The 9,457-nt window shown below is 34.3% G+C and overlaps 1 long non-coding RNA gene across 1 annotated transcript; it reads right to left on the bottom strand.

Moving 5' to 3' along the window:
* Positions 1-2,569: 2,569 nt before the first annotated feature.
* On the bottom strand, positions 2,570-5,578 carry LOC111915404 (uncharacterized). The gene is made up of 2 exons (XR_006188002.1): positions 4,293-5,578; positions 2,570-3,702 (listed from the first exon to the last, which is right to left on the bottom strand). It is a non-coding gene; the product is annotated as an uncharacterized LOC111915404 (long non-coding RNA).
* Positions 5,579-9,457: the final 3,879 nt, after the last annotated feature.

The following is a 9,457-nucleotide window of genomic DNA, read 5'->3' as shown; positions in this document are numbered from 1 at the left end:
TGCAAATGTGAGTTCAGTAGGGTTCTCTGTTGGGCTTTCTTTTGGAATGTACTGCAGAAAATCATCCCATAGGATCTGACCATAGTTAAGGTCATGACCTGTGAAGATGCTCCATACGAGTTCTAAAAGCTTGAGTCCCATGTTGTCTGTGCCTCCGGTTTTGCCAGATAGACTGCGGATAATGAAATGACAAACGAATTGCCAGACCACAGGCAATTGGTTTTTCTTGAATTCCCCAATCCCTTTGATATTCTTCTGGTATCCTATCTGGTAGAGCGCAGAAAGTATGTCCGCCATTGATGGAGTAAAGATCTAGATGGATGAACAAGGAGGTTAATGGCAGTGAGAAATTTCTCCTTGGTCAAAATGACCAAAGAATCGTTGACTAGGTTGAGATACACTTCTTGAAGATTCTCGAGTGGTCGATAAGCTGAAAAAGCACACTTGAAGATGGTTGAGAGAGGAACAACATCTGTGAACGAATCGAAGGGTCCAAACAGTGGGTGATTGGACAGGAACTTGATCATCATTTTTGTGGGGGATTTGTAGGAGGAATGTTCTTCAAACACGGCTCTGAAGTTGCTTGATGCTATCGTCGGTGTGGTATGTCTTGAGGCAGAGTCTGAACCAGTGGGATTCACTGATCCAGATTCCTTGGAAGGTTTCTTGGATACACCGGATTTCACCATTGTTGAGTTCTCGAAGAAGCATGGAAGGTAGGAAAACAGAGTGCAAGAGAAAGGTTTATGGTTTAGAAAGCGTAAACATTTCTTTGGGAAGAAGAAAAGTATTTTATAGTGGCTTAAGGGAGCGGGAAACGTTTTTTTACCTTAAGTGAATTTGGGTAAAAACTTTTGGGTGTTTATTTTGAATTAAGAGCATTAATCTCAGCCACAGATTAAGAAAAAATGATTAAATCTGAATTTTGGGATTTACCAAAAAGAGGTTTGCATTTAATGAAATGTCAGATTTATGACCACGTCTGGAGAACGTGTGGTGAGGGTAAGATCAATCCGTTGGGTAAAGGGAAGTTGTAACGGATTTGATGTTTTAGGGTAATAGGTAGAGACAAATTAAAAGGATTGATTTTGGAAAATCTTTCTTTTTGTCATCATACCTAAAATAGGTCTAACACAAGGTTTATTCAAAAGAATGAGAGAAATGCACAAAGAATGTTTTTCTTTAATGTTTTCTCTATTTAATGAAGGATCATTAAGTAGCACACCATGTTTTTTTTTTGTTTTTCTAAAGAATGTAACAGTCTGAAAAAATATTAAAGTGATTGCAGATTGAAACTTCATTGCGGATATACTGTATTAAATTGTGAATTTTGTATCAATTTTTGTGTTTAAGTGTGAATTACTGAATTAATATCTTTTTAAACTATGAATATTGTATTTAGAATTTTGAATGTCTTAGATATGTTCATTTTTAAGTGATCTACAATTTAAGAGAAAAAATTGATTTTGTCAAGATACAGTTCTATTTTATTGATTAAATTTTTTGTAAATTTAATTATAAATAGTCTTTTTAAATGAGATTTGAAATGTTTGTTTAATTAAACGATGAATACAACAAAAAAATGTCATTTAATTTTGTGTTCGTCCGGCTGCGATAGGGCGACCTTCCGGTGGCGGTCCGACGATGTTGTAGTGGCTACAGGTGGTGGCCGTTTATAAAGGAGAGAATGAAGAGTTTGATTTATTAAATATTAATGTTTGATCTGTCTAAAATACCTTTTTGAAAACATTTTAAAAATTGGTTCTTAAGTTCTTAACCTTTTTGGTTCTTATTTGAACCACTATATATATATATATATATATATATATATATATATATATATATATATATATATATATATATATATACGGTGGGATTGAAAGAAGAAAACGACAATTACTATCATCAAGAAACTAGGGGTTTAGTGATCTACAAGAGTGGTAGAGGTCCCAATCAGGTTGATTTAACACCGGAAAAGGTGGTCCGGAAGATTCCTCTCTCCCAGCAAGCAAGATGTTCTTTTTCATAATTGCTCATAATCCATAATCAGTCAAAAACATTGAAGCAATTGAAGTAGCCATCGAAAATTACAACAATATGGAGCAGAAACACCACCAAAAGATCGAAAATTAAACATTAGAAGCAAGTTGATTCGGGAAAACCAATAGATTTAAAAATCCAAAGTGTGAATTATAGGGAAGATAAATCCCTCATTAGCCTCTTTCTAGCAGGAGTTGACATTGTAATCACCGAGTAAAAGTTTTAAAAGAACATTCAAAAGGGTTTTATGGGGCAATGAGTTGAAGATCTTCAAAGCCCCTTTTTTACAAGAGTCATTTAAAGTTAATAAGTTTCAAACAATCACATCACAAAATTCAATAAAATGAAGTATCCGTCCATTACATATCAAGTATATGAACATATTAGCAAGTGATAACAACTCGCAAAAGTGTTATTGCAAATGTTTTATTTAAAGAAATTGGAACAATAATTTATAAATTAACAATAAAAAGGTGATATCTCAATTTCACTATAGTAAAAAGGATGTCTACAGATGGCACATGGACCAAATTTGTAATTTCATCAATACTTTATTATTAATAGAAGATAGTAAATTGTTATTTTAAAACATACAAGATCATTTAAGATAAAATACATTATAACTAAGAAAAAGTGCATGAGTAAAATACAAATTTGGTCCATGCTGCATACTATCTTTTTCAGGTTTGGTCCAATGGACAAAATGGTCATTCTAAAAACATTAACAGAAGAATAGTTAGATTTAATAATCCATGCACCACAATCAATATGAAACCTTGCAATATCCCATTGGACCTAAATCATAAAAAATGAGATATCACAATACCAAATCTGTAATTTACTTTAGAAAAAACAAATTCGGTTTCAATTTTAAATTATTTTACGTACCCGAAATTGCTAGTCTCCATGCCAACCTGCAATCAAATACAACTAACAAATTAAAATTTGAAAAGAGAAAAAGATTGTGGATTTTCATTAGCATTGTTTGGTAGATACCGAACAGATTACAGACAAAAAAAAATTATGCCTCCATCACAACCAAACCTTCACGACCTTTGTAATCATTCTGAGACCAACATCCTGCTCACCTGTTCATGCAACTTTAAGGGGGTGTTTGGATAGGGAAAAAATAGGCTGCTTATTGCTTATTGTTTAATCCCACCGCAATAAGCAAATTTAAGTGTTTGGATAGGAGTCTTTAACAATCAGCTTCTTGCGGTAGGAATAAGCAAAATAAGCTGATTTTAATAAGCAAGGTGGGGAATGCTTATTGCTTATTGCTTATTGCTTATTGGTCATTTTACTCATATAAGCTGTTTTATTTTGCCAAACACTTAAATGCTTATTGCTTATTGGTTATTTCCACCGCAATAAACTAATCCAAACACATTTTAAAAAAATGTTTATTCTCACCACAATAAACAAATAAGCAATAAGCTAATAAGCTAAAAATTATTTATCCAAACACCCCCTAAATATCACAAACAACTCAACACCAATCACCAATTCTGCCAATAATAATAATAATAAGAGGAAGGGTGAAGAGGAACCTGGGGCATACCGGTTCGGCTGCAATGAAACTTACCAGTGATCGAATCAGAAGAAAAAAGAAAAGTAAGGAGCGAACCTGATGCTTGACGCAAATAAAAAGGATCATGCAGCCTACACAAAAATTAATGATTTTAGTAAATATCAATTTTATGAGGATTACACATACATGTTCATATATAGTTGTCAGGAGCTTGAGTCTAATTATGAAGCTCCCTACCATCACGGCTCAACTGTTGAATTGCAGATACATATTAATCATTAAGTTGTCCACAAAATGCTCTCATTGTGAAATCAATGGTACACAGAATACCAAATCAACTTAATAAATAAGAAAATAACTAATCAAAAAGAGTTCTAAGTTCAAAAAGAAACCTAAATGGTATAATATAGCACTAATCTTGTAATAATAAGGCAAAATTAACATAAAATCAAATAGAAAGTTCCATACTTCTAGACCTTTGAAAACCCAACTAAACCCATGGGACAAATGAGATTATGAATCTTGCCCTAACTCTACAAAATTCACTCAAAAATTACAGAATCAGAAACCCTAATCCCAGGTTTATATGCTACAACACAATTAGATTCTGTAGCCTTTGAGTGAATTCTGTAGATCATGGCCATTGTGTTGAAGACTCTTGAGCTAGAAAGAAGAGATGAGATCAGAAAATCAAATCAAATCAGATCCAATACCGATTTACCTGGTTTAACATTGCCATATCCGGTTCACGTGTGACTGGGCCTTAGATGTCCTACCAAATCAGGGATGAAAACATGATCTTGGCAGTAAACCCTCCAACAATGATTCTAGTTAAGTTCAATATGTCAACAACATGACCATTTTACCCTTGTCTTCTTAATTTTATTCACATTTTTCTAGTAAACTCCTGTAAACCAATGTTAAGCCATCCATAGTTTTTTTTTGAAATATTTTTGATTTATTTTTAAGATTATATTTCAGGGTTTTGGTTTTCCATGTATAAAGATGAAGAAAATAAAGTAGATAAAGGTAAACCGGTCACCTTCATAAATCCACAGATAGATTGTTACCGTAGATCGTTTTGATGCTTTCTTCCCCAAATTTTGCAAATCCATAAAGAAATTAAATTCGATTGCTCCTCTTAAATTCTTTCTGCGATTATTTAATCACCGAACTGATATGTATCAGATAGCGATAGCAAACCAAGGAAGTCTTCAATACCTTCCCATTAACATCAAAGTAAACACAACACGTCAATCGGTGTGTGATAGGTGGTCAATAGTCTTTGGGGTATTCCAAATATTAAACAGAAAACAGATTCAAACCCGTTAATCTTAATATAGAATTGAAGAAAAAAAGTAATACAACTACAAACTTGCAACACCCTGCGATGATCGGTGACAACTGCTTGATTACTTGATTTTAAGAGGCAAGGACATTTTACAGAAGTTATGAATTAGTTGATTAGTCGGTTTGTGTGATTGTTGATGTTGACGAGGCTTCTTCTTCGCTCTTATATGATATGAGCGCTCCTAGGGTTTGATAAAGTTTTGTAGGAAAGATGAAGAACTAACCGGAAACTTCGAGTGGGTTTCTTACTCACCTATGGTTCATGATTCTCCAATGAGACCTTGGTACCAATAACGAAAAGCAGAATAAGGAGTTTCAGATTGAGAAAAGCAAAACAACCAAAAAACCTAATCCGATAGATAGATAACCAAAAGAAATATTTAAGGGCTTGAAGTTGTTTTTGGATTGCTGGAACCCATTTACCATCAGGTGGTTAGAAAACCTGATTTAGCATAATCGTATAGTAGAATATGGTACCAGGATGGTCACCGATGAAAGCTTCACTTTACCTAGGAAGAAAAAACTAAGTCCTAATCTTGAGCTTCGCTTTGAGGTCGAAAATCGGTTTTTCGGTATGAAAGGAGCTTCCATAGGATAAGGATAAATCCAGTTAGATGAGGCGCTGGAGGAAAGAAGGCGTATTCAATGAGCGGTATATTATCCGCAACCGCATCGAACCGTAACCGACGGTTCCGGTTCCTAAAATTATGGAACCGCCTTAAGCGGTTTTAGTATCTATTTTAATTTTTTTGGAACCGCTACCCTTGACCGAACCGGTTTGTGTTTATATATATATATATATATATATATATATATATATATATATATATATATATATATATATATATATATATATATATATAGGTAGGTAGGTTCAAATGTTTCTCACATCTATTATGTGCTAGAATGCATAAATATGATTTTCGTATTTATTATATGTATATTAAATGTTATCCATACATATAACTCATTTTTATTGAAACCAATTAGATTCATTATTAATGTCAACATTAATATTCTTTCGGAATGAATTCATATCTAGTAGAATAAAAGTGTATTCCAGCTGAATAGAATACACTCTCGTTCTTCATATTTAATGCAACTTTATTATATTTTAAGTGAGTGAATCCTGAAACAAAGTACGAACTCATATATAAAAACCTAAATGTGAATTCATTCTGAAAAAATATTGTTGCTGACATTAATGACGGATTTAATTAGTTTCCATAAAAAGAGAATTATATTTATGGATATCATTTAATATACATATAATTATGGAAATCATTTAATATCTATACTTATTTAATTAAATAATTATTTAATTTACTAAATTCCTATTGATGCATTCTAGCACACAATAAATGTAAGAAACAAAATAACCTAACTATATATATATATTATTTAAATCTCAATAAAAGGATGAATTGTTCTTTCATGACTACAATTAGACATTGCCATACATTAAAACTCATGTGTTAATTTGCATTGTGCACCTCTAAAAACCAAATTGCATGAAACCAATTAGCATGTTAAGTCTTTATAAATTATAACATATAATAAGTTACAAACTAACTGGAGTGGAAATTCGGATATTTAATATCCTGTCTTTCAAATTTGAACATTGAATCAGAGAACTTTTAAATGTTATTTTTGCTATCAAATTCAAATCACTGTTTCTTTACCTTCTTTTTCTTATTAGTTTGTAAAACGTTTACATATATATTCTTTGTTTGTTTAGATTACCTCAAACTTTTGCTTATCTTTCTTTGTAAATTAAAGTTTTCATCGTCAATGTTTATAACATTTAATAGTTTTTGTATTTACGTTGTAATCGTCAATTTTTATAAAAATAAAAAAAACAACCGGGTACCCGGTACCGGAACCGGTTCCGGCGGTTCCGGACCGGTTCCAAAATCTAAAAGACCGGTGAAACCGGTTCCGGTTCCTACATTCCAAGAACCGTTGGTTACAGTTCCGGTTCCGGTTCCAAACAATTAAGGCGGGTACCCGCTAATGCTCACCCCTAGTGGGAGCAGAACATAACACGTACCAATCCTTTATCGTAGAAAATAATGCGTAGCAAGTCTCTAGGGTGGGTCTGGCCAAAAGGAAACCCAGCAAAGAAAAGTAGGAAAAAACCCACCAATCAAAACATAATACTATTCACAAAGGGGGTTCTCTTTTAGTATATTATATAATAACTGATATTTTGGTTATTGAAGTTGATGTTCAAATCTTGGAATCGAAGTGGGTATAGTGAATTGTAATCTATTTGTTGATGCCTTGAAAGTCAAAACTGCTCTAAAACATAAAATTTGGAAATATGGATTGATTTAGGCGGTTCGTGTAGCTGATTCTTTGGGGCCCTCGAGTAGTCGGATTCAGCTCTTGATTCAGGTGAGTATTCTCATTATACTATGTAGTATGCTAGATTATCTTTGTGAATTTTGCATGAAACACTATAGGAGGACCATATCAATTGTATGAAAGTTTGTGGGAGGACCATAATAATTGTATGAAATACTATGGGAAGACCACAACAGGAAAAACCGAAGGAGGACTACAACAAAGAAAGTGATTGTAAGATTGTGGGATAACCATATCATTCAAATTAGTTGAAAACAGACCAGTTGGCTAAAGTAGGTCATATTGTTATGTATGTGGATACGTATGGTATGTTGTATCTTAGGGAACTAATGTAACGCTCGTTGATCCAGGCTAATCAATTTAGAGATAATAGGGTCGAAAACGACTTTTCTACAAAATATTTTTTAGAATAAATAATCTTAACCATGTTGTAGAATATGTCTCAAGGGTTCCGTACATATAAAGAGCGCTGAAATTCGAGTTATAACGAAGAAGTTATGGTCCGTCGAAGTTTTACGGCAAAACCGGCACGGCACCGGGAGACGTAAATAGTGAATTTACGATGGAGGACTTTTTAGCCTTAGTTATCTAAACCAAGGTTGTAGTATACGTTAAACTGAGATCATCCATAAAAAGAACGCCAAATCTGACTTCGTATGAGGAAGTTATGATTTTTCTAAGATTCGGCTAAGTAGTGCACGACCCGAAACTCGAATTTTAGTTCGAGCAGTTTTTGGCTTACGCGACATAAATGAGAGTTGAAGATATCATTAATAGGAACTCAACGGTAAAAATACAGCCGAAAACAGAGTCCATATGAAGGAATTACGAATTCTTCGCGGTCATTTAACGGTCTAAACTCCTTCTACTGTTAAATTTAAGATCGGTTAAGAATTAGCCGACAGAGTCAAAATGAAAGTTGTAGATCCAATTTTTAAATAAGTGTGGATATAAATAACGTTGAAAACGGAGCTCGTATGCGAAAGTTATGAATTTTTGAAAATCAGTTGTTTTCCACCCTGTATGCGATGCCATGTGTTAGCACCAGGTGAAAACTTGGGGCCTACGCAACACCACGACATGGTGAGAGGCACCACGACGTGGTGACGCCCCTCGAGGCCTATAAATAGAGGCTCGAGACTGCCTCTTTTCCTCACACCTTTCCCCACTTCTTTCTCTCTCTAGAACATCTCTCTAAGCCCTAAAACCCCCTCAAAAAGCCTAGGGAACCTCCCTAGCACGAGGCGGAAGCCCGAAGCGCCCGACGGCTCCGAGAAGAAGAGCCTTTCGGCTCGGGAACGCTGCTCCGGTAAAGCCCAGTTTTCGAGAAAACCCGTTGTAAGTGAGCTAGGCCTACCCTATCTTTAGTATAGCTTATGTTTCAATATAGTAATGTTATTAGGACCTTATAAGGAGTATTTAGGCTATTATTATGGGTTATATAAGTATTGTTTAACGCTTATATAATAGTAATAGCTAGACTATTAAATTACTCTCGTCAAACGTTAGACTAAACTCTAGTCGTAATGATACTAGGTTTCGTCAAGGGATAATTGTTTTAAGAGTAACGAAGTGCTGTCTGAGTGCCAACTCACCACCTTAACAGGTGAGTGCATAGTTACTTTCATCTTACACATAGGTATGAAGTATTTAATATAAATTACATACTATGTGTGCATATTGTCCGAATACTTGATGTCTATGCTGGGTGAGAGATTTTTATACATGTTTTAAATGTTTTAAACTATATACGCATTTTTATATCTACAAAATATGTTGGGTAAAACATGGGTAGATGGAGGACGAGGGGTGAAAGCTGAAATAGAGGAATATTAGTGGTATGGACCTAGTGCCCTATAGGTGAACATTGACAGCAATGAACCTAGTACCCTATAGATGAGCACTGGCAGCTGCGCCACAACCTGTAGATGTTGTTGATCTACAATAAACATCCTAGAAGCTGCGCTCTAAGGATAATATCAGCAGTTGCACCTAATAGAGAACATTATAACCTTGACAGTAGCATCTAAAGGACAATATCGGTATAAGCGCCTCATATAGAATGTCACAACTATGGCAGCTGCGCCTAAGTGATAGAACTAGCGGCTGTGCTTGACAGCTGTGTCATTGACAACGATGGACTTCGTACCTATTACTTAGGAAAATCCT

Source organism: Lactuca sativa, chromosome 2, assembly GCF_002870075.4.
Source record: "Lactuca sativa cultivar Salinas chromosome 2, Lsat_Salinas_v11, whole genome shotgun sequence".
Classification (NCBI taxonomy): domain Eukaryota; kingdom Viridiplantae; phylum Streptophyta; class Magnoliopsida; order Asterales; family Asteraceae; genus Lactuca; species Lactuca sativa.
The sequence above is the reverse complement of the archived record's forward strand: the minus strand, read 5'-3'. Positions and strand labels throughout refer to the sequence as shown.